This window comes from Cupressus sempervirens, chromosome 7 (assembly GCF_028749045.1).
Source record: "Cupressus sempervirens isolate cs-2001-9-10 chromosome 7, ASM2874904v1, whole genome shotgun sequence".
Taxonomy (NCBI): Eukaryota; Viridiplantae; Streptophyta; class Pinopsida; order Cupressales; family Cupressaceae; genus Cupressus; species Cupressus sempervirens.
In genome coordinates, this window is record NC_143124.1 from 224,399,167 (window position 1) to 224,424,333 (window position 25,167).

At 33.9% G+C, this 25,167-nt stretch overlaps 1 pseudogene; it reads left to right on the forward strand.

Moving 5' to 3' along the window:
• Window positions 1-24,515, forward strand: part of LOC149546310 (transketolase-2, chloroplastic-like) — a 37,348-nt pseudogene extending 12,833 nt beyond the window's left edge.
• The last annotated feature ends 652 nt before the right edge of the window (window positions 24,516-25,167 follow it).

Sequence of the window (25,167 nt, forward strand, 5' to 3'; positions counted from 1 at the left end):
AATAGACTAAATGCATATCTACCTCCAAGTTCATATTTTCATAAGTGCACACTTTATACATGCTCATGCTCCCCTTTTTCATGTACACTTTAAAAGAAGTTCATCAAAATCCTAACATTGCTTCCAACATGTTGCATGGCTAACTAGTTAATGCTTCTACATATTTAAATTGTCTCGTGAACATGAAATGATCTTACAAGTATTTATATATCAAATTGAAATAATTGAAATATGTGTACACATACACATTTAAGTTTGTTGGTGTAAATATGTATTTACTATTTACACTTACTTAAGTTTACTTAGGTTAATGCATTATATTATTATTTTGCATTATTTTGCATTATTTTGCATTATTTTATTTTGTGAGACACTTAGGAGTTTGTGCACCTTTTTGAGTTGTCATGTTGACAACAAAGAAGTACACAACTCTATTTTAGCACATGGTGTCTACAACACTGGAGTTTGCATCATTCACTGAGTTTTCATGTAGACAACACAGTTATTCACACTCCCTTTTTAGCACATGTTGTCCACAATAGTGATTTGCGTGTTATACACTTGTAGGCTTATCCTCTCATCATCACACTTACTTATGTGCTTAATGGAGGATAACTCATATATAGTGGACATGTGCCTTGTTATGTGACTTATTATGTAGCTGATTCCAAGGCATTCTAGATGTATCTCAGAGGCCTTTATATAGAGGCACTCCTAGTGTACTCTTAATGCATATTGAATGAATATATCATCATTCTGATCATACTCTCTCTTTTTGGTCTATAGTTGTATTTGTGTTTGAGTTCTTAGTTCTTGGGTGATATTTTCTCTAAGGAAAATTCTTGCATGGTATCAGAGCTTGGAGATTTTCTCATCACATAGCCATTCAAGACCATTGTTGCTTTAGCACCTCAACTTGAATCTAGAGTACTGCATAAATTGGGAGTGTTTAGAGCTAGATTTGACCTTGGCATTGCATCTGGAACAATGATTTGGTGAAGATCAACTATAAATTTGGCTATCTTAGTCTAAAGTCAACCGTGACACAATTTTTTTTTGCAAATCGGCACCAAGAGGCCTCGATTTGTAGTTCAGGTTTGGTCTTTTGTAGATCTATTTAACTATTTTTTTTAGGTTTGTAATTTATTCTCTACACTTTTATTTTGGATAATATTATTTTGAAACTTTTTTTACCCTTTGGGCAAGTAGCAAAGAATTTTTTTTACAGGTACTAGGCTATCAGATCCTAGCGCTGCATAGGGAATATTCCTTAGAGAATATTCTATTTTAGTCGATAGATAGAATATTCCTATTTTAATCCATGGACTAGACACATCAAATCTGATGTTTGGCATAACCAGCAACTGGACTAGCCACTCCCTTCACCGGTGGCAACCTACAATCCCACCAACATTCACTATATTTTACATCTTGCGGGTCTTGTGTTTTAAAGAGTGCTCAAGGTTTTTTGTGATCAATGTGGGATAATAAAAACCCATAACCAGCATTGTTATTTTAACCGTGGGCACTACAACATAATTGGCATTTAATTTTTGATCTCTGGCAACAATCATGGTAGCATAAATAATATTCTAGTAGACAACCCTAGTAGCATTACAACCAAGATTTTGGTCATCATTTTATACCACAAGAAACCTATTAGATAGCACATATTTTCAGTGGACATGTGGCACTCTGCTATTTTCTATGCAGACCACTTCTCATAGTGCACTCAAACTAGCCTGCCCATGTCACTAGCTTACTCCACTATGCATAGAGACTACTGTGTAGGCTGCGTAGTTTACACATGGTGGATAGTCCACATCATTGACATGCAGACCCGACCATACACCACATGTCATGTCATGTCACCAACCATGTCCTCCATTTCCATATAGGTCCTTATAGTCTGTATGATTATACCCTGTGCCATGTCAGTAATCTGTATTACCACATCAGAATGGGCCAATTTTTTGCTGATGTCAGCATTTCACGAGAAAAAATTGATAGTCGTCTGACCATCATTCCCAAGAAATTTTCAACTACAGTGATGACCATTTGACCATCAAATTTAAGCTAGCAATTTTCCTGCCAGACCCCTCTCTAAATTGCTTTTAAAATTGGCAACCTGAACTTGCGAGGCCATAACTCAATCATTCAGACTCCAATTGAGGTGCAATTTTTTTTGAAATTGGGTAGAATTTCCTGAACTTTCTAGTGGTGGTGTTTTTTTCTAGGGTTGTGTGGACAAAATTCTCACTTTTAGAACTAGGGCTTTTTTTTAGTTGTAAAATTTTGATTACTTTTCAAAATTGTTGTACATCTGAGCTATAGTGCTGAGTGATAGATTTGGGCCTCAAAAGGTAGTTGTAAATGAAAAATTAGAAAGTCCACTATGTTCATTTTGACAAGTGGCCCATTATACACACAGTACTTATAAATTGCCAAAAGAATCTTTTTTTTTTTTTTGGGGGGGGGGGGGGGGGGGGGGGGGCGGGGGTCTTTTGATTGAATGAAAAGGGAGGGTGTGTACTATGTTCTTGTGTCTCTTTTTTGTGCTCTTTTATTTTTTGCATCATGAGTTCATTTAAATTTCCACCTCTAACTTCACACAATTATTCTAAATCGAAAGATATCAGATGGAGTAGATTAATGGAAAAAGGTTATAGTCTTTATGTTGATGGTACAATTACCAAACCTACTAATGCTAAAGAACCCATTGAATGGAGAAAACAAGACCAAGGGGCTTTAGGAATTATTAGAGTTATGCACATAGAGATCTCTTCTTCCACATTACCAATTTTATGGAATCCAAACCTACTTGGGACAGACTTGAATCATTGTATGGTAAGGTGGATGAGGAAAAGGGATTTCAGATTGAGGATGATCTACTTCTCTTGGATCCAAAGAACTTTGACACAATTTAGGATTACATCAACAAAGCCAATGAGTATAGGGCACTACTTAAAGATTGTGGTAATCCCATGAAGGGTGACAAGTTGATTCATCACATCTTGAGGAGGCTATCTTCAAAGTATGCTTCCTTTGTTTTGAGTTTTAATACTTATAGGTTGACCATGGGAACTTCTTACCAGAAGCCTTCATTTAATGCTTTTGCAAAGATGTTGATTGTTGAACAATCTCACTTGATGGATTTAGGACTTCTCAAGTCATCAAAGACTAAAGCCTTGGTGGCTAGTGATGAGCACCAATCAAGTCAAGTATGGAAAAGTTCTAGCAACAAGAAGAAGAAGTAGTGGAAGCAAAAATCACAATCTGAGACACAAAAATCCTCCTCATAGAAAGGAAATTCTTCTTCCAACAAGAAGGGAAGTAATGAAAAGAAGGAAAAACCTTTTTTTGCATATTGCAAAAAGCTAAATCATGATGAGCATCATTGCAAAACTAAAAGAATCGATGAGTTGGAAAACCTACTCAAGAAGAACAAAATTCAAGTGCCAAGTACTTCCAAGAATTCAACTCCAACCTCTTCAAAGGGAAAAGGGAAAACACTTATGACAATTTCAAGTTCTTCTTTGAAATGGATACTTGGCTCAGGCACCTCCTATCATATTGGTTCTTCAAAGCAAGATTTTTCTTCATTGAAGTAGTCAAAGGTAATTTACATCTTCATGGGAGATGATACTAAAATGGAAGTTGAAGGAAAAGGACATCTAGAAATGGACAATGGGGAATTCAAAGATATTCTCTATGTTCCAAATCCTAACTCCAATCTCCTCTCAATTTACCAAATCACTCACCTTGGAGATGGTCATAAAGTTGACTTCCTTCTAGATTCAGTGATGGTGCGAAGTCTCAAAGATGATTCATTGGTTGTGATAGGGAAAATCAATGATGACAAGAGGATTTATTCCTTCTCCCACTTTGTGCCTAAGTCTCCTTCTCAAGACTTTTTGGCTCACTCTAATTCACAAACCACATAATGGCATGAGCAGTTTGGTCATCTTGCCTTCTGCCATCTTTAGAAACTTTGCTTCAAACACGTGGTCAAAGGTCTACCTAACACCAACTTTTCTAAGGGTGAGTGTTCATCATGTTAAATGGATATGCATCTCGAGGAGAAATATGATAAAGGGAAGTCTTCTAGAGCTCTAGTTGTTCTTCAATTGGTTCACATGGTTTTAGCAGAACCTTTTGCAGTGACTTCAGTTAGCCAGTGTCATTACATCCTTACTTTAGTTGATGATTTTTCAAGATTCACATGGGTCTACTTCCTTCATTACAAGAATGAAGTGGTTAATAAGCTTCAAGCCATCAAGACTCATTTTGAACATAGATCTAGGAAAGCCATCAAGGTACTATGGGTGGACAATGAGAAAAAATATCTTAACAAAAGACTTAAAGACTTTTGCAGACATGAGGGAATTGATCTTCAGAATTCACCAATATTTAGTCTACACAAGATAGATGTTGCAGCTATGAGGATTAGGAATCTCAAGACCATGACAAGTTGCATGAAAAAGGCCAAATCTCTTGATTCTACACTTGAAGTTGAAGCCAATAGTAGTGCTACTCACATACTTAATAGGTCTCCTCATAATGCCCTAGATGAGAAGACTTCTTTTGAGGCATGGTGTGGTAGAAAACCACTTGTGAGTCAATTCAGAGTCTTTGTTTGTCCAGCATGGGAAAACCTATCTTCTAGGGGATGTAAGGCACCAACACCTAGGCCTTGTACTTTCATTGGTTATGAAGACCATGTTAAGGTTTACAAACTTATGGATCCAAAGAGTCATGAGATTTTTATGAAGAAGGATGTTCACTTTGAGGAAATTTCACCTAGATTATCCTCTACTCCTCTCCATACTACATATACTATGGAAATTGATAGTGACACCAACAATAGTGCTTCAATAGATTTACACACATGGGATTCTATCGATAGTTGCAACAAGAGAACACATCATCAGTATAGCCCACAAGATTATATTGCTATAGTAAAAGGTCCATGTGTACATCTTGTCTTCTAGCTTTAGCTTCAGTTGATGACTAAATGGCAAACATTGCAGGTTTGTTCGTGGAATCACAAATCACAGATTTGGGAGACAACCTTGATGATTTACATCTTCTCATTGATGATAATGATCCTTCTACAGTTATTGTGAGGGCTCACTTTGACCCTCATGTCCATTCTCTACATGATCAATCTTCATAGATTGGTGTGCTTGTGGATCCTTATGAATAGCAATTGTCAGATGTCTCTTTGTCAGTTGAGGAGACAGATAGTTCATTGGGACAGGTTCACCACACATCCTTGCTAGATCTACATTCATTCTTTTTAGCATAGTTGGAAGGAGCAAGAATTAGCATTAGCATAGGGATACTTGAGCACGTTTCAAGGCCACCATACATCTTTAGGGTTGTGCCTTTGCTATTGTTTCTTCCAAAGGGGAGGAACATTATTCTGCACTCTTGGACCAGCTTCTTCCTTTGAGTAGCACTCACTAGTTGTCATTCATCATTTGTGGGGGTAGGGGGACTACCTTGTGTCTCTTCTTCTTCTTTCTTATGGGGAGGGGGGGACTTTTTCCTCTTATGAGGTTCTTGTTCTTCTCATCCTTCACTTTTGTATATAATGGATGTATGTCATAGTGGGGGGGTCTTGATTACTCCATCCATCCATGCATCTTTCTTTTTCATCTCTCTTTTTGGGGGAGGGTTTTTCCCATGAGGTTTTCCCTCTTTCTCTTCTTTATGAGAGATTGAATTTCATTATGTACATGGGTACCTAACATGGCCTAGTAGCCGGGACCCATCATGCATTTCATCCTAGTTTTCGTAAGATTGAGGGCATTCCCCTAAGTTGCACTTAAGGGAGGGTGTTGGTGTAAATACGTATTTACTATTTACATGTACTTAAGTTTACTTAGGTTGATTAATTATTTTATTATTTTGCATTATTTTATTATTTTATTTTGTGAGACACCTAAGAGTTAGTGCACCTTTTTGAGTTGTCATGTTGACAACACAAAAGTATGCAACTCTATTTCAACACATGGTTTCTACAACATTGGTGTTTGCATCATTCACTAAGTTTACATGTAGACAACATAGTTATTCACACTCCCTTTTTAGCACATGTTGTCTATAACACTGATTTGCATGTTACACCCTTGTAGGCTTATCCTCTCATCTTCACACTTACTTTTGTTCTTAATGGAGGATAACCCATCTCTGGTGGACATGTGCCTAGTTGTGTGACTTATCATGTAGCTGATTTTGAGGCATTCTAGATGCATCTCAGAGGCCTTTTATTTAAAAGCACTCCTAGTATACTCTTAATGCATATTGAATGAATATATCATCATTCTAATCATACTTTCTCTTTTTGGTCTATAGTTGTGCTTGTGTTTGAGTTCTTAGTTCTTAGGTGAATTTTTCCCTAAGAAAAATTCTTACAAAGTTAAGAGAAAAACATGTGTGCATGTACACTAACCTACACAACCATCAGATCAAATCCATCACTTTGAAACATTTATTACCCAATTTTTAAGATCTTCAAGGAATATTGCAAAAAAATGGGCCACATAACTTCTATCCCAAACTCTATCATCACTGATATAGAAATGAACCTCCTTGATGATAATATGCTCATTTTGATCCGAAATTTCCATCTCATCCACCTCAAATTGTGCATATCTATAGGTCACTTGCACAAATATTACAACTTGTTCAAAATGATAATATTGACCTTGAAGCTCTATTTGAGGTGAAAATGTGTATTTCTCAGAGAAATCAACAATTGAAAGAATAAAACTAGGTGGAATTAAATTTTTGAATCAAAAATCTATTTAGCTTGCCATCGTACACCATGACAATGTTGGATATATGGATATATCAATGGATATTTTTTCATAAACTCATTGTACCACAATTCACTCTCCTTTACTACAATATTTTTTTATTAATCTCCTCTCTTAGTTTGGTATATGTCATATTCATATCTCATCCATGAAATTGGTGTTGATTCATGAATATTCTCAAGTTGTAGTAGGAATTATGCAAATCTCCCCAATCTTCACATTGATTTTTGATACATTATACTTTGAACTAATCTAAATCTTCAAATTTATCTCATAATATAGACTTCACAAATTGTGTCCTAACGCTAGGGATGACCAAATTTGGATTAAGTATTCCCATAATATTTCTATATGATTATAAGTTGTAAACCAAATTCAACATGTTTTCAAAAACAACAAGTTTCATGTATCTTACTTATGCATACAAAGGAAGGACGTGGGTTCTAAAACATTCTCAGACACTTTTTCACATTTGAAAATTCTTGCTCAAATGTTTGAAATAGTTCACTTTATTTTATATCCATAAAATATTTTGGATGTTCAATTTTCATCCCCATCTCTTGATTTTTAATTTGTATGGTCTTACATGTATTGGAAGAAACATGAGAGTATGTGGTCCGAAATTCAATAACCTATATTTTTACATCTTCAAAAAAAAATTCTTTTTGAGAAAATATACAAATATTCACTCAATTATTCTCAATGTTTCCATCTAACATATTTCTCCTCCAATTCATCTTTGAATAGTTCTTCTAGATATATGTAGTAAATGAGAAATTGCACATACTTGTTTTCAAGTTATGTCAAATTTCTACTAGATATTGTAGTCATCAATGCTGTACGTGCAATGGTTAAATAACCTCCTCAAGTTGTGTTGTCAATTTTGTTATATGCAAATTGCAAATTTTCAACTATTTTTTTATTAACATTATGCACATGGTTTTTCTTGTTATTAACATCCAACAACTCCAAAACAGGCCTCATCTATTTTCTCCTAAATAACTTTATGAATAGTTGTGTCTTTCCAAATGTACTTTTATTTTTGAAATATTTATCCCACATGTTTTTTGCAATGCTTTTTAATAGTGTTCTTAGATACCATATGCTCAGAGAGAATTTGACTAAAAAGTAGCTCCTCATCCATATCCATCGAATTTCCTATGCCTAATAATGTGTCTCTATCATTATAACTACCAATATTTTCTGCTTCTAAAATGTCATCCTCTTCATGATTCTCATCCTCTTTATGAATCTCATCTTCTTCATGAACTTCAATAGGTTGATTTTGATTATGATTATAATTTCTCTTACTCACCCTCTTAGCATCCGATGTGTGATCAACATTTCTAATGTAGATACCAATTTTGAAGGTTGTGAAATGTCAAACTCAAAGAAATTAGTTGAAACTCATGAAATGAAGAATTAACATGAGACTAACTTTTTGGGTAGAGAAAATACTTTAATTTATGCTATTCTAGGCCTAAGAACATAGAGCCCTAGGTTCCTACAAGATAATTAAAGAATTGAAAATAACCTTGAGGGTAAATATACCATGTGCACATGAAGCCTCCAAAACTTACATAGATTTTCTAATTGAGATTCTACAACCCATTTGAAGATATGACAAGTCTTGTGCATGTAACAAATCATGAATATGTTTCTCAACCTTTCTTTATTTCAATAGCATAATTCATACATTAACATCAAGAGAAACAATAAAATGTGATCTTGACAATTCATTAGACATTTGGTCTTATGGTGTACAAATTAAACTCACAAGATCATGCAAGTTAATAATATAAATAAAATTAAAAAATATGATAAGACTGTTGATGTTTAAAAAGTAATTTTGTAGGAAATTTTGTTACAAGAAGATTTTAAGATAGAACCAACTCCTCAATTATATATATATAACTAAATAATAAGAATGAAAAATTGCATCAATTAGAATTAAACACTATACCTACACCTCACACACTCAATTCCATGAAAAATAATAATAAGTGGGGTTATAGATGATTATAAAGACAATTATAAAGCTAATTGTGTTTATTTGAGATGAAATAAAACTTGTTTATTGTCATAAATATTGTCTTTAATTCAATGTCTTTAATTATCATCTTTAATTATTGTCTCTTGAAGACAATATAAAACCAAGCTATTTATTGTCTTGTAGAGACAATGGTTCTTCAATTTATCTCTTTAAACACCACCTATTTCAACAAATTTCATACTAATATTTTTGAAGACAATAATTTAATATGTATAAATTAAATAAAAAATTATTTTTTGTAGCAATTAATATAATTTTTTAATATAATAAATAAATATTATTTATTTATTTATTTAATTTATCATAGACTCACAAATAATAAATTTAATTTTAATATAATTTCTAAATTTAATGTTTACAAATATCAATAATAGAATATTCACTATAATTATTCCTAATATTTTATTTTTGCAAAGCACTTAACAAAATAGTATCAAAACACTTGAATCAAAAAAATATTTTTATTGCAATTATTGTCAATGTTGCCTAACAAAATAATGTGGGAGTTAATCGACAAGAAAATGAACATAACATGAATATGACATTAAACAATAGTAGTTGCATTTATGCATGCACAACAAAGAACTGATAAGAGCATATTTGTTTCTACAATGAGAAATAATAATTTACTATTGATTGAAGAACCATAGAGCCCACGAAAGAGCCCACCACATTTTATAGAAGTGATTAAAGAATGATTGAGTTGAAGTGATTGCTAGTATTGTGTCCTCAATTCCTGAGAGCTGATTTCTTCTATTCACAACTTTAAAGACTCTCTTTTGTATATGTACTGCAGTACCAAGAATGGTGCCAACATAGATCATATTCATGCATTTAAAACAAGATTTGATTTGGTGTCTATTGATGAAGCTCTCAGATCTATTGCCTTGTATGAAATAGATAAATCAAAGATTTTAATATATAAGCTTGATAATCACTTGTTAAGCTTGTTGTACAATTATTAAAATGACAATCAATCTTATAAGCTAAGTTAAATACATTAGATAAGCTTACAATCAAAGATTTTAATATATAATCTTCGCAATTATTTGATAAGCTTGAAGTACAATGATAATATAAGATAAATGACAAGTAAATCAATGATATGCTAAAGTAAATACATAGACCCAATTTGAATCCAATTTAAACAATAATCAGTTCTTAAGTTGATGAAATCTATGCCTACCTACACCCTTCCTTTGGAAATGGGTGTTAGGGAACAATTTCAATTCTACACACAACATGCTATTTTGATTGGACCATCCCAAATAAAATAAACATTCAACTAATGAGTGCATCCTTGAATGAACAATGTAAATAAATGCATTGAGAACTAAATGGTAAACATTTTTTTCTCCCAATAGTATTTAAGGAAAAAAGCATCAATTATAAGTAGAGTTTAATGTAATGATTGACAAAAATGTAATATGTATCTAATACAATACACATACATACCTAGTTCTTCCCACAAAACTACATGGTTGGTACAGGTTCCAACATTGTTCAACAAAAAGACTTCCCATCTTCAAGCCATCCAATCTCTTATTCTTTTTTTTCAAGGACTGACTCATCATGTTTCTCCTCATGAATCTCATCCAAATTTAAGCAAATGCCTCAAGTGTCACATAGCTAACCTATTTGAAAAATTAAAGCTTTTAGGTTGAAACCAATCATATTTTTTGAAAAAAAAAATTTCACTTCAAAAATAGAAAGGTTGCAGTTTCTACTTAGTATAAATATCATAGAGAATACTATCATATGTTTATTGGGTTTAATGGGCAATAGAAAATACTCATTCCTACTAAGCATGACTGAATGACAAACATGGAATAGACCAGTACTAAACTAGATTAGGGGATTTGTAGAAGTTGAAAAAAAGGTGCACATAATGGAAGTACTTGCAATATTGTATCAAGAAAGTAGAAATTTCCTACATTTGTAAGACCTCTTGGCTTGCCACCTCTTCATCGTGAATCCTTTCCTACTTATGGAAATATTGCTACCATTTTCAAATGAGTCAGTGCCTATTTTTTCTTCAGAAGGGTATAGATAAAACTACCCCATATTTTTCCTACTTTATCACTTTCAATTTTAGAAGGGTGCTACTATTCAATGTACTCAACCTAAGAAGGAAAAGACTGCATCAGATCTTTAGTTAGGGCATGACAAGAGGGACACATATTTGTGTGATCTTTGCCAATTTTTTTGTGTGTCTAGATGCCATGAAGCAAATTGATTTGAAAGGAAGATGAGACATCTTTGCTGGTGTAAAATAATACTCAAATTCATACAATTTTTTCTGCTTCCTGAAAAGATCTGACATCATGTTTAAGGAAAATGCAAATATTATTGGCTATTTTTTCTAAAAGATGAGCATGGTACTCCAAAAGCATATCATGCAGTTGGATCCAAAATTGGACTAAACTTGAATTGAAGTATGCAACTTTAAAATTTGGGGTTTATGCATTAATACTATGCCCAAAACCCTTGTACACCCAATCCTTATGCTTGAGAACTATATTAATCCCTTCTGTTGTATTAAAAAGAGCTAAAAAAATACCAGATGTTTCATTGAGAAAAATAAATAAATAAAACCCCCTGACATTCATCGACTAAAAGATCTCTAAGTTCTAAAATTAAAAATTTTGCACCCCTAAATTTTCAAATAATTTCTTTTCGACACAGGTCATTATATTAGAGCAGCAATGTAGAATTTTCTACTCATGCTAAATCTGAAATTTAAAGAATAATCTTGCTGAAAGATAAAAGCAAAAAATTACAGAAATAGAGGAAAAAAAGAGTTGGTTAGTAATTAGATTCTATTATCCATTCATTGTTTATAATTTAGAAAATGTGAGCATTTATGTAAAACCAATCACCCCATAGAATAGGAAATCACAGTGAAAAAATCCAGCAATAACTGACACATGTAAGTTTTATCCCCAACTAACATAATGCAGAATGGAAATAGTCTAGTTTCACCATCCAAACTAGAAGTAAACTAGAAGTTAAGATTTAGAGGAGTATGAGTTGTTAGTTTGAATTAATCACTAACAGTAATGAGCTATTAGTTTGAATTAATTAGCAACACCCCCCCTTAATTTTGACTAAGGAGAAAATAAAAATCTAAGAAGAGGAAAGAGGGAAAACCCAGTAGGAATAAAAACCCCCTCAAAATAGATGCTAATAAATAAATAAAACTACCATACAAAAATTTCTTTGATCCCAAGAAGATCTCCAAGAAAGTCTAATGGAAGAGAAGATAGATGCCTCCATGGTGTGTAGTGAATGATAGATGCTTGACACTATGTGTAGAAGGTGGTCCATGATCTTCAAACAATATTCTTCCCTTTAGGAAGAAACATAATTGAGGATGTATGAATGAAGTCTCCCCAATCTTGAAAGGAATATGTAGGAATAACTCTCAAGATGTATGATGCATCTGACAATTGCTCCATGGTGTCTTTATAGATCTTGAAATGGCTATAATCTTTTAGAAACTATTGTAGAAAATAATCAAAAGACACATTTTTCACCTCAAAAGGAAAATAGATCTCCTCAAAATGTTGTGAAAATGTATCCAAACTTGTATCAATATGTGAAGAATGACTATGTAAAGAAGGAAGAAGAGGGCCAGGAGGTTCCCTCACAACAACTAAAGAAGAGTCATCTTCATCAAATAGAAGATGAATAAAATCAATGCTATCATCTAGATCCAAAATGAGGCATTCTACAAACAAAAATGATATGTTTGGTAGAAATCTATCCCAATGAACTAGATTCAGAAGACACAAATGATCCTGGTACAAAGAAATATTGGAAGCTTTTGATGAAACAACTCTAATCTCTAAAGAAACAACAGAGGCACCAAGGTCATCAATAAACTAATCATCCACAAGGGATGTGTTCATACAAGATGAGGCAACTAAAATCTTAGTATCACCCATAGAAGTCTGGTTATCTAGGGAATCATCAGGTTTAGATGAAGAATCAGTGTCTCCATACAACTACCAGATGATGGTCCAAGCAATGAAAGGGCACTGTGTGTGCTCTATATGATATAAAATATCCTCAAAAATAGTAAGACATATTAGTCCATAGACAATATCATTACTATTAAACCATGCAATTTTTTGTTCATACTTTCTTGGCTCAAAAATGTGTCCAAGGAGATAGGGCATTAGATCTTGCTCAATGCAATGATCCTTTATCCCTTTTTTCCAAGACAGATAATTTTCTGAGGTTAGCTTGACAATAGATGGATGAAAATACATACTAGACATCATTGATCTCCCCCAAAATGAAACTTTTTATCAGTTCGTGATTACAAATAGAAACACATTAACAATCCCCAATGTAATGAAAATTTTTCATTCTAAACAAGGTCTAACCTGTAATACCTGTAACAAAACTAATACTTGTTCTTCTAGATCCCTATGCTCTGATGCCATGTAGAATTTTCTACTCATGCTAAATCTGAAATTTAAAGAATGATCTTGCCGAAAGATAAATGCAAAAAATTACAGAAATAGAGGAAAAATAGAGCTGGTTAATAATTAAATTCTATTATTCATTCATTGTGTATCAATTACAAAATGTGAGCATTTATGTAAAACCAATCACCCCATAAAATAGGAAATCATGGTGAAAAAATCCAGCAATAATTGACACATGTAATTTTTATTCCCAACTAACATAATGCAGCATGGAAATAGTCCAGTTTCACCATCCAAACTAGAAGTAAACTAGAAGTTAAGATTTAGAGGAGTATGAGCTGTTAGTTTGAATTAATCACCAACAGTAATGAGTTGTTAGTTTGAATTAATCACCAATAAGCAAAAGATTCGAAGGAAAAACAACTTGAGGTACCTTAGATGAAGATCCTCGAGGAATCCTCTATTGTTGGAGCCAAAGTTTGACTACTCTATTTTGGTTGCCATATTTTCTTCCCACCTTTAGGAAGTTGGGAAGTGTTGCCTTTTCATTTGTCAAATAATTGTTCCTGCTCTTGCTTGAGACCTTCATGTGGCTTGGGAGCATGTAATACATGGAGCATCCAAAATCCAAATACTAGATTTGGATTGTTTGGGCCCCGTTACCTTTGGTTTTCTTAAAAAAAATCACAATAGAAGGATTTAGATTCATAAGAGGTCGTGTTGGATCTATTGGGTGCCATCACACTGTCTTCCACATCAGCTATGCATGAGTAGTCATGAAGGATGGTCTAACACAAGATTTATGAGGAGGCCATACAGAGCACTTGAAAATAGATGTTTTCAACTTTTGTTAAGGTGAGTCATCTTCAAAAATGTCAAAAAATGTTAATAAAGAAAAAATATTATCCATATAAACTTTATCTCCTGAACGAAACTGTGATTCTAGAGGTATGCTCAGTGCCGCACCACTACTTTCCTTACAAGTCGGCAAGGTGCTTCCACCATTATCAACTTTGGAACCTTCACATTCAAAAGCAGATTGCTTATAAGATGACACCCCTCCATCCAACATCATCTTTTTATGTTTGTTCATGTTCTTTTCATCTCCTTGTGGACTTTTAGTTTTATTCCTCAACTCATTTTATTTTCTCTTTCTAGTATTGGCATTCATATCAAATGACTCCTTTATTTCCTACACATACATATCTTCTACCAGTGGCTTCCATAGTCTAACTCTTGCATTTATGAACCAATTTGAATCTTGAAACAAGTTGTGTCAATCTTTTTACCGATTAATTATTCCAACTAGTAATATTTAGCATGTTCTCTTATAAGTTTGAATAACATAAACGCCAATAAAACTTCAAGTAGTGCCAAATAATATACAATGTGTAACAATATACAATGCATATATATACCTGACTTCTTGATAGACTGATTTTTCTAGCCAACATATGCTTATCTAAATATGTTGGATACCTGTACGATAGAGCACATATTAAATTGTTTAATAGTTTTCAAGGCCTTATTTTCATAAATTGCTGACTTTAAAATGCCGGGCTATGTTAAGATTAATAAACTACTAATGTATGTTACATAATCAGTGAGAGCCTTCTTACCTATCGAATTCTACAATATATTACTGAAACTAATATTCTTTCTAACAGATTAAGAATACTTCTCATTATTTAATTAGTAAGGGTCTGTTTGGTTGTTGGAATACAATCAGAATAGTAATAGAAAATTGGAATTCATTTTTAATTCTCTATTTGGTGTGCCAAATCGGAATTGAGAATAGGAATACGTATTCCCACTTTGCCCCAAAATGAGCATTTGTCCATTCTCCAAAATACTTGTAATTGGAATTGCTATTCCCATTCCCATTTTGAATTTTTCTTATTTGAAAATGTTTTCAGATCTGCTTCATTATAACTTCCTGTTGGAGCTCCGCAAAATGAAAAATCATGGCCATTTTCAAACTGATGATACTGAAAATATATATATATTTCTCAAATTCTACTCATAGAAGACCAGCGCATAGTGGCCAACGAATCACTCAGCAACGTAATTCGATTGCTAAATGTGGGGATTTGGATTCACCCGCTTTATTGTTTTTTTACTTCAGATTCTTTTTGCAAACACCATGGGGATTTGGATTCACCCACTTTATTATTTTTTACTTAAGATTCTTTTTGCAAACGCCATGAATTTGTTAAAAAAAGCGTGTGAGAAGATGAAACCCTCTATAAATTATGTTTTTTTCTTTTTCATTCATAAAATTTGATGGGGTTAGAACCTTCAATCTTCAATTCAAGTTTGTGCAACCAAAAAAGAGATAAATGGGATTGGATTGTAATTTCCTATTCTCATTCCCCATTTCCATTTCCATTCAAATTTTCTCTTCTAATTCCTTGCAACCAAATGGGCCCTAAAAGTGATTAAGAAGACTTGTCTATTTCTAATATGTAAATCAGGGAATATCTTGTTCAGATGCACCTCTATATCCAAAGAACTGCATTGGAATATATGTATGTATGTATGTTTGTATGTACACACAATCACATGATTACAATTAATTACAGATTTGAGATTGAAATAGTTGGGACATGGTACACATTCTAATTGCAGCCAGCTTTATGCCATGGACAAATCTGAGAATTACGGTTAGGTATATACTACACTGCATAAATTTTGAGATTGTAAGAAAATGCTTACGCAGTCTGCTCGTAGATGGATGAAATACTCAGATAAATCCTGATAGACAAATCAAGTCATTGTGAAAAAAGATGAAGGTTATTTAAAATTTATTATTAACACCTAATATTTGACATTTATAAGATGCCACATGTTGGTAGAAATATTGGCATTTATCTCTATATTTAAGTCCTTTATCCATGGTGGGGAGTTACCCAGTGTTTATCGCCCGCAAGTCAGAAATGACATTTTTAAAAATGTTATTACGATTCTCCCTGTTGTGCATGAATTTAATAAACATTCATATCTAATAAGGATGCAATTTTTTGCCAAAACTTATGGCCTCATAACTAAGATTGATGTTTATAGGTAAACGCCGTATAATCCACTCTAGTCAGTACAAACATTGAGATTTATGACTATTCACAAATTTCATCATTGGGAAAATATAAATAGTGATAAGTAAGAAAACATTGAAAGAAAACTTAAATTGAAGCTACTCTACCTTAGGTGAAAAAACTAAACTATGGTGGTGCCATAACCCCAAACACTAGATCAAATATGTGCACAGCCAAAGGGCTTTTGTTATTTAAATACACAGGTATTATGGTATTGAATAGTAAATCAAAGATGTGCAAAAGCCACAGACTGAAAACTTACAGGTGTAAGAAATGCTCAAATAACCATGTGCGAAGCATAGACAGGGAACACTCTGGAGTCCTCGATGTGGCCGCCAAGCACGTTGTTCAAGCGTTCCCAAACGATAAACTGCTCGTTGTTGTCTAAGACTTTGATCAATAAATCTTAATCTTGGAGTTTCTCCTCTACTTGTACCAGGTCCAGTGAAGTCCTCACCTAATGCTTTTTTTTTGGCTCTAAGTTGGTTATTGATTGCGTCTCTTAAACATCTCAAGTGTCTTGACATGGCCTTCAAAGCTAATTTAGTGTATGGAGTAGCTGACCCCATACCTGCAATAGAATCAAACGATGCCTTCACCACTGGGGTCAACAATAGATACAGTGATAGTATAGTGCAAAAAAAAATTACTCAACACAACTTCTGTTAATTATTGTTAGTTGGACACCTATTATTTCTGATCTGAAAATAGCAGTTGTATTTATGGGTAGCTTGGACAGCTGTTCGTCCTTATCTATGTATAGCAGCATTAGTTATGGGTAGTTTGGACAACTGTTTGTTCACTTGCCGAAAATTAGTAAATGGTTGTTGCAAGGATAATTATTTACTAATTTTAGTGATTCCCTTTTGGACACTTTGCAACCAATTCTATTATTGGCTGTCGAGTTGTCTTAATCTCAGCCATTGGTTTGATTTAATCTCGGTCATTGGTTTTTTCAATAGGGTAGTATAAAAAGGGGCATTGGGTCATTTGGAGATACAAGTTTTGGAGAAGCATTTTGCAGTGATAGCAAATTGTCTTGCAGTGTTAGCAAGGGCGTAGTGTTAGCGTGGGGATAGCAGCGGAGAATATCAGTGGGAGAAATTAGGAGGTTGTCAGAGTTCTGCCAGTGAGAGGCAAGGAAATTTGTATCTCTTGATTTGCTGAAGTTTAATATAATTCCTCATCTGTAGAACTGGTTTTCCCTTGGGGGTTTTTCGAGGGACAATTTGTCCAAAAATATTGTGTTCATTGTGTTGCGCATTTCTTTTCATATTTTATAAGAGAAGTTGCAGTTGTGTTATTTTATGATATTAGCTGGAAATTTATTTTCAGTAGTTTTAATAATCGTTTATGATAGGAGATTAATAATCAGTGACTGTAATAGTTTATTTTTCACATGGTATCAAAGCATTGTTAAGAGTAGAAGAGTTTTGCCTTAGGAAAGAAATTTTGATCTCTTTAGATTTATTATTGCTTTAAACCCTTGAGATGGCTTCAGTTGGTTTGAGAGATCAGGATAGATTGGATGATGCCTCAAATTTTGGTGTCTGGAAGGTTAGAATTTCTTTATTGTTGGAAGAGAATGGTATCAAGGATTATGCTACCAGTGTTGTACCTATACCAATGGATGCAACACAGGTTGCAGCATATAGGAAGGACGATGCCAAGGCGAGGAGGATAATCCTTGATGGTGTCAAGGATCATATTGTTCCACATATCTTGGAGCTAGATACCGCAAAGAAGATGTGGGACACCATTCTGAATTTCTACCAGAGTGCTACCACCAATAGGAAGTTGATTCTTAGAGAGAAGATAAAAAATACCCGGATGAATTAGGGAGAACACGTAACAAGTTACCTCACCAGGCTCAGACTTGTCAAGGATGAGTTAGCAGCTGTTGGAGATAGCCCTAGTGATGACGAGCTAGTGAGAATAGCCCTAAATGGGTTTACTAAACAATGGAGTGTCTTCGTTCAAGCTATCAGTGGACGAGATACTTTACCAAGTTGGGATCGACAATGGACTGATTTTACTCAAGAGGAGTTTAGACTAAGTCTTGTCAATGGGGCCAACAAGAGTCAAAAAAATGAGGTGGAAGAAGAGAACATTTCCCTAGTAGGTAAAGGGAAAGCACAGAAGGGATCTAGCAAAGGATCGAATTCACAAAGTCCGAAAAAAAAAGGACCTTTCTAAGGTCAAGTGATTTGGATGTCACGAGTTTGGCCACTATGTCAGTGATTGCCCAGAGAGGAAGAAGGGTAAGAAGCAGGTGGTAGCTTCAGCAAGTGCGAAAGAACTCTCCAGTAGAATGGAAGATGAGTTTGCACTCATAGCTTGTATGGTTAGCTCAACCCTGTTTAGTATATAGATAGTGGGGCGTCATTTCATATGACAGGAGTTAGAGAATACTTCTCCAGTTACAAGGAGGAGGACACCAACATCCAGATTTCTATTTGAAACTTGTCCAAACTCAACCCTATTGGGAAAGGTACTATTCAGTTTCAGAGGGAGAATGGAAAGATAATCTCACTTCATGATGTGTTATATGTGCCAGGCTTAGGTATGAATTTGATTTCTATTCTTTAGGATAGGGGGTATAATGTACTCTTTAGAGGGACAAATATGTTGTTTAAGCACAAAGATTGGAAATCACCCATAACTATTGGAGTTAGGAGTGGTCACCTTTATAGATTGCAATTTGATACTCCTAAGGCACTTATGAGCAACAGTAATCCTAGAGATCTTGGAGAGCTATGGCATAGGAGGATGGGCCATATTCATCATGAAGCACTTAGATTGCTTCGTGAGATAGTGACAGGTGTTCCGAAGGTGAGCACAGAGCATGATGATGTATCTAAGGAGAAGGATGTAGGTCCCACTTTATGTAGATAGGTGATTGGTTCACTTATGTATTTGGTCAACACTAGGCCAGATATAGCATTTGCAATAAACTCTCTTAGTCAGTTCATGGTTGAACCAAAGAGAATGCATTGGATAGCGGCTAAGCATGTGCTACATTACTTGCATGCTACAGTCAAGTATGGGATCAGATATGTCTGAGGTGAAGGTATCAAGTTGATAGGCAATACTGATGCAGATTGGGCAGGAAGTACAACAGACAAAAGGAGCACTTTAGGGTGTTGTTTCAGCTTGGGATCAGGAGTTGTATCTTGGTTTAGTAGGAAGCAGAAGTCTGTGGCTCTAAGTTCAGCAGAAGCAGAATACATAGCAGCTAGCATGGCGACATGTGAAGCTATATGGTTTCGAAAGTTGTTAGTAGCCTTGGTTGAGACTACTGTGAAACATTCTGACAATCAGAGTTGCCTCAAGTTGTCTGAGAATCTAGTGTTTCATGATAGGTCTAAACATATAGATATCAGATATCACTTCATCAGAGATTGTGTACAAAGGGGAGTTGTTCAGCTATAGTACATACCTACAGATGAGCAAGTAGCAGACATTCTGACAAAGGCATTAGGGAAGGAAAAATTTATCTTCTTCAAAGATAAGTTAGGTGTCCTATAGAACAACTTCCTTGTTAAGAGGGAGTGTTAATTATTGTTAGTTGGACAGTTGTTATTTTTGACCCGAAAATAGTAGTTGTATTTATGGGTAGCTTGGACAGCTGTTTGTCCTTATCTATGTATAGCAACATTAGTTATGGGTAGTTTGGACAACTGTTTGTCCACTTGCCAAGAATTAGTAAATGGTTGTTGCAAGGATAATTATTTACTAATTTTAGTGATTCTCTTTTGGACACCTTGCAACCAATTCTATTATTGGCTGTCGAGTTGTCTTAATCTCAGCCGTTGGTTTGATTTAATTTCAATCATTGGTTTTTCCAATAGGGTAGTATAAAAAGGGGTCATTGGGTCATTTGGAGATACAAGTTTTGGAGAAGCATTTTGCAGTGATAGCAAATTGTCTTGCAGTGTTATCAAGGGCGCAGTGTTAGCGTGGGGATAGCAGCGGAGAATATCAATGGGAGAAATTAGGAGGTTGTTAGAGTTCTGCTAGTGAGAGGCAAGAAAATTTGTATCTCTTGATTTGCTGAAGTTTAATATAATTCCTCATCTATAGAACTAGTTTCCCTTAGGGGTTTTCCTAGGGACAATTTGTCTGAAAATATTGTGTTCATTGTGTTCCACATTTCTTTTCGTATTTTATAAGTGAAGTTGCAGTTGTGTTATTTTTCGATATTAGTTGGGAATTTATTGTCAGCAGTTTTAATAATCGTTTATGATAGGAGATTAATAATTAGTGACTGCAATAGTTGATTTTTCACAACTTCATTTTAGCAACATGAAGGATATTGCAATTTAAGTATTTCGAAATCCTTCCTCTATTATAATGGGATCTTGGTTTGTCCTATGAAATCTTTTTCTCTACGTTGTCCTTGGAATCATGTGATTATAGAATCAAACGATGCCTCCACCATTGGGGTCAACAATAGATACAATGACAGTCATAGTACAAAAATAATTATTCAACACAGCTTCATTTTCGCGGAACGAAGGATATTGCAGTTTAAGAATTTCAAAATCCTTCCTCTATTATAATGGGATCTTGGTTTCTCCTATGAAATTTTTTCTCTACGTTGTCCTTGGAATCATGTGATTCCTCATGCAATGAGAGACTCTACCAATGCCTTAGCAATGGAAATTTACACAGTGTAGTAAGAGGCTTTGTTGAGGAAGGTAGAACCATATTTGAATTCTCAAAAGAAAAATCTTGTATCTTAGAACATCAATTAGTAATTTTATCCTTTAACACAACATCGTCATGTTTATATGGTTGTAAAAGTGTACCTTCCACATTATGAACACAAGAAACTTCCACTACATATCTAAAATCCCCTTATCTAAGAAGCAATGTTTTCAAAATTTTAGAGCAAAGTGTGTTTTTAAAACAGTCCCAATCGATGAAAGCAAATTTCTATTTGTATGTTGTAAAATAACTGCCATAACCATCCTACAGAGCACATAAGGATATAGTACAATATAAATAAAAAAGAAAAAATCTAAAATATAGACAGATGAATAATTGTAAATGTGTTCAGCTAAATGAAATGGTAATTGTTTACATAAAATTCATACTGGAAAATATAGGTTATTTTATACACAAACAAAACCCATCTTAGCTCGTTCCACGTCATTGTCCATTAAGGAAGAGACCATACGTTATGCCAGTATGTGGGATTTAACTTGGGAAGACGACTCTTAATTTTATTTCTCCTTTTAGCATTAAACTGTTGCCTGTATTTTCATGGACCTGGTTGTCTTCAATTTTGGTCTATCATTGAGACTAGTGGTGGAGGATGGGATGGCAAAGAAGCATTGGCCAGGTCTAGAAAGTGCCATCATTATTAATAATTTCGAAGTTTCATAAAGGAAAATATATAAAGCTACAAAAGGTTTATTTAGTGTACACATTTGATTATGCCACATCATCCTTCCTCAAACATTGCACAAGGATCTAAAATATTACAAAGATTGTTTTTGGTGTCCATAGATTTATTCATGTAGTTTGATTGACTTGGGTGGTCTCCATGGCATAAAAATGTTATATAGTTGCAGTATTGGTTGGTTATTATCACCATATTTTGAACTCCATTGTTAGCTTAACGAAGTTCTATGCTCAATTCTACGATTTATTATAGGTAGTTTATATTTAGTAGTAAGGCTAACTTGGGTGATATCCACAATATAAGTACGGTATATATTGAAGGCATTAGTTAGTTTACTGTCATAATATTGTGAATTCTATTCTTATTAATGATGTTTCAATTTTTTACCAATTATTGCATCTTGTTCTTATTATATTCTTCCCTTGTGCAAGTCATTTAATTTTAGTATTGAAAAAATTTGTTATGAGAAGAAATTTTCTAAACTCTTCCAATTACAATTTAATATTGGGTGAAGTTTATGATTAGTGTATTTATGATTTTGTGCATGTAGATGTAATATCATCTAAATTGGGATATGAAAATAATAATCTTTCTTGGAAAGGATTTTAACTTGAATTACACACTCTTTCTTCCAATCCAGCAAACTGAAAGAAATGATCAATTAAGATGTTATTATGGACAAATGTTCATTCCAAATATGCAAGAATAATTCCCCATTCCTATACTTGATAGGAAAATAGTGGAAAGAGGGCTTCAGGAAACATAGCAGGCAATCAAAGCACATATTTGGGAAATAAAGCACAACGAACACAATATATGATTTGCAAAAAATTGCAGCGAGACAATATTTTTTGAGTAGTTCCTCTATAAAACAAAACCTAATCATAACCTCTTTGTGAAATGGAGAAGAGTGCTTCAAGAAACATAGCAGGCAATCAAAGAACAAAGTTGGGAAATAAAGCACAACGAACACAATATAAGATTTGCGAAAGAAAGTAGAGAGACAAGAGTTTTTTTTTGTAGTTCCTCTTTGTGCTAAAAACAAATAAAATCTACTATGCAGAACCCTTTTGAATGTAATCTTTACATTCTTTGTGTTATTGCTCTTCTATATTTTCATGGTGATGCAAAGAAATGTAGAAGCAAGCAGACCATAGAAAAAATTTAGAGGAAGAAATTAGAATGGAATGTAACATTTGAAAAATAAAAATAGAAACATCCTTGTGAAGCAAATGAATTCACAACTCTTCTTCAAGGTGGCATATCTCATTACTAAGAATCAAGTGTTCCACTATAGTCCTATAGCCAAAAAATTTCTTGTCCTTTACAAATAAATGCATTATAATACTCCTACAAAAATGTTAGAAAAGAGTTTAGTGAAGTATTGCTAATAAATATTACTAAATGTTCCAAAAAAAAAAATGGCATCCTAGTTTTCCTATAAAACATTGCTAAATAATTTAGTCAAGTGGTATATCATCTACAATTGCAATCAAAGATTAATGATTAAGTCTCCATATTTGATCTAATTCTTGCACGTTTAACATTGGACTGCACACGGATCTATAAGAATTATAAAATTTAGAAAATTTAGCATTTGCACTCATATTTTCTTGGGTCATATAACCAATGAAAGTTCTAGTTCTGATCAATATAGGTATGGTCAAAATCTGATGTAATAGATGGAACTCGTGGATATTCTAAAAAGTGTTTGAATCTAATTTCCAAGTCCATTCTTGATCTAATAGGAGGAAGTGCAGACCTTGCAAGCTCAAACAAGGTCTTCTTAAGGAATTTGAAGATTTCAAGCCAAAAGCCCCATGGGACAGGAACATCCATTTGAGTAATAGAGAACATACCATGGCAGGAATCTCAAATGGCATTTCTTTACAAGGTAATGGATTGATCCCATCTAGTGCAACCTTCCTCATATTTTTAGACTACATGAAGAATTCAATACTACTTGCAACCTTGAGCCATGATGGAGTGGTGTACATTCTAACACATGATTCAACTAGCCTAAGAGAAGATAGCCAAACACACCAACTAGTTGAGAAACTTGCAAGCTTTAGAGTTATGTCCAATTTATTACTTTTGAGGCTTGCAGATGGAAATGAAACAATAGGCACATAGAACATAGAAATCAAGTATAGAGATGGACCATCTACCATCGTAATATCAAAGGAAAAACTAGCTTGACAAGGACAACAACTGAAGGTGTTGAAAAGGGAGGATATGTGATAACTAATCATTGCAAGAATGATGAACTAGAGCTTATCTTGATTGGAACTAGATCAGAGCTATGCCATTGTGATAGTGCTGCAAAGAAGCTTAGAGAAGAAGGAAGAATAGTAAGAGTGGTATATTTGGTTTGTTTCAAATTGTTTGATAAATAATCTAAAGCATACAAAGACACCATACTTCCTCCAAATGTGCAGAACAAACTTAGTATTCGTCTGCTAGGAATTGTTCAACAAACAACTTGAAGCATACAAAGACACCATACTTCCTCCAAATGTCAAGAAGAGACTTAGTGTTGATGGTGGTTCACCATTATGATCGAGGGAATATGGGGGCTCCAAGGGGCCTATATTATCTATGGAAAAATTTGGAGCAAGTGGAGCTTACCTAGTTGTATTTGAGAAATATGGGTTTATAGTTGTAAAAGAGAGAAAATCAGCTAGCTCTCTGCTCAGGTAGCTTTAACTAAGCCTTCTAAGAGTGGCAATAAGACCATCTAATCTTCCTATGCAAAATATTGGGCATTGAGAGGGATCACTATTTTACTTACATCTAACTAAACAATTATTATTTTCTATTTTCATCCATTAAATGACACTAGTGATACCCCTGATAGGATCAATAAAATATTGCTTCATCCAATATTGTGGCCCTAATGAAACCCGGGTGTCTAGAGGCATGAAATCTAAAAATGATTTTGACAGTAACTTAGAAAAATGAAATTTCCTAACCCTCTTGGCAATTTTCTCAATACCTTCATTTTCTGCTTTGGATGTTTCTCATTCATCAAGTAATCCTGCTTGTATATATTCAACATCACTATTTGCAATATCTTCATAAAATTCTTGAGACCTACACAACATCAATATTTGCATTTTAGATCTACTAGTCTGAATAATAATGTAATAGGAAAATTGATATGATGTACCTGACACTAGTTAGTGGTAGCAGCAAGTTGAAATGATTTCTCATTAAGGCCACTTCACTAATAATGTAATTGTGCACAATTATATCAATAGAACTCTATAATAAATATACCCAATTGTTGAATTCATGAGTTCAATAGAGTATATTATCTTACATGTTTGGCCACAGGTCTCTCAAAATTATA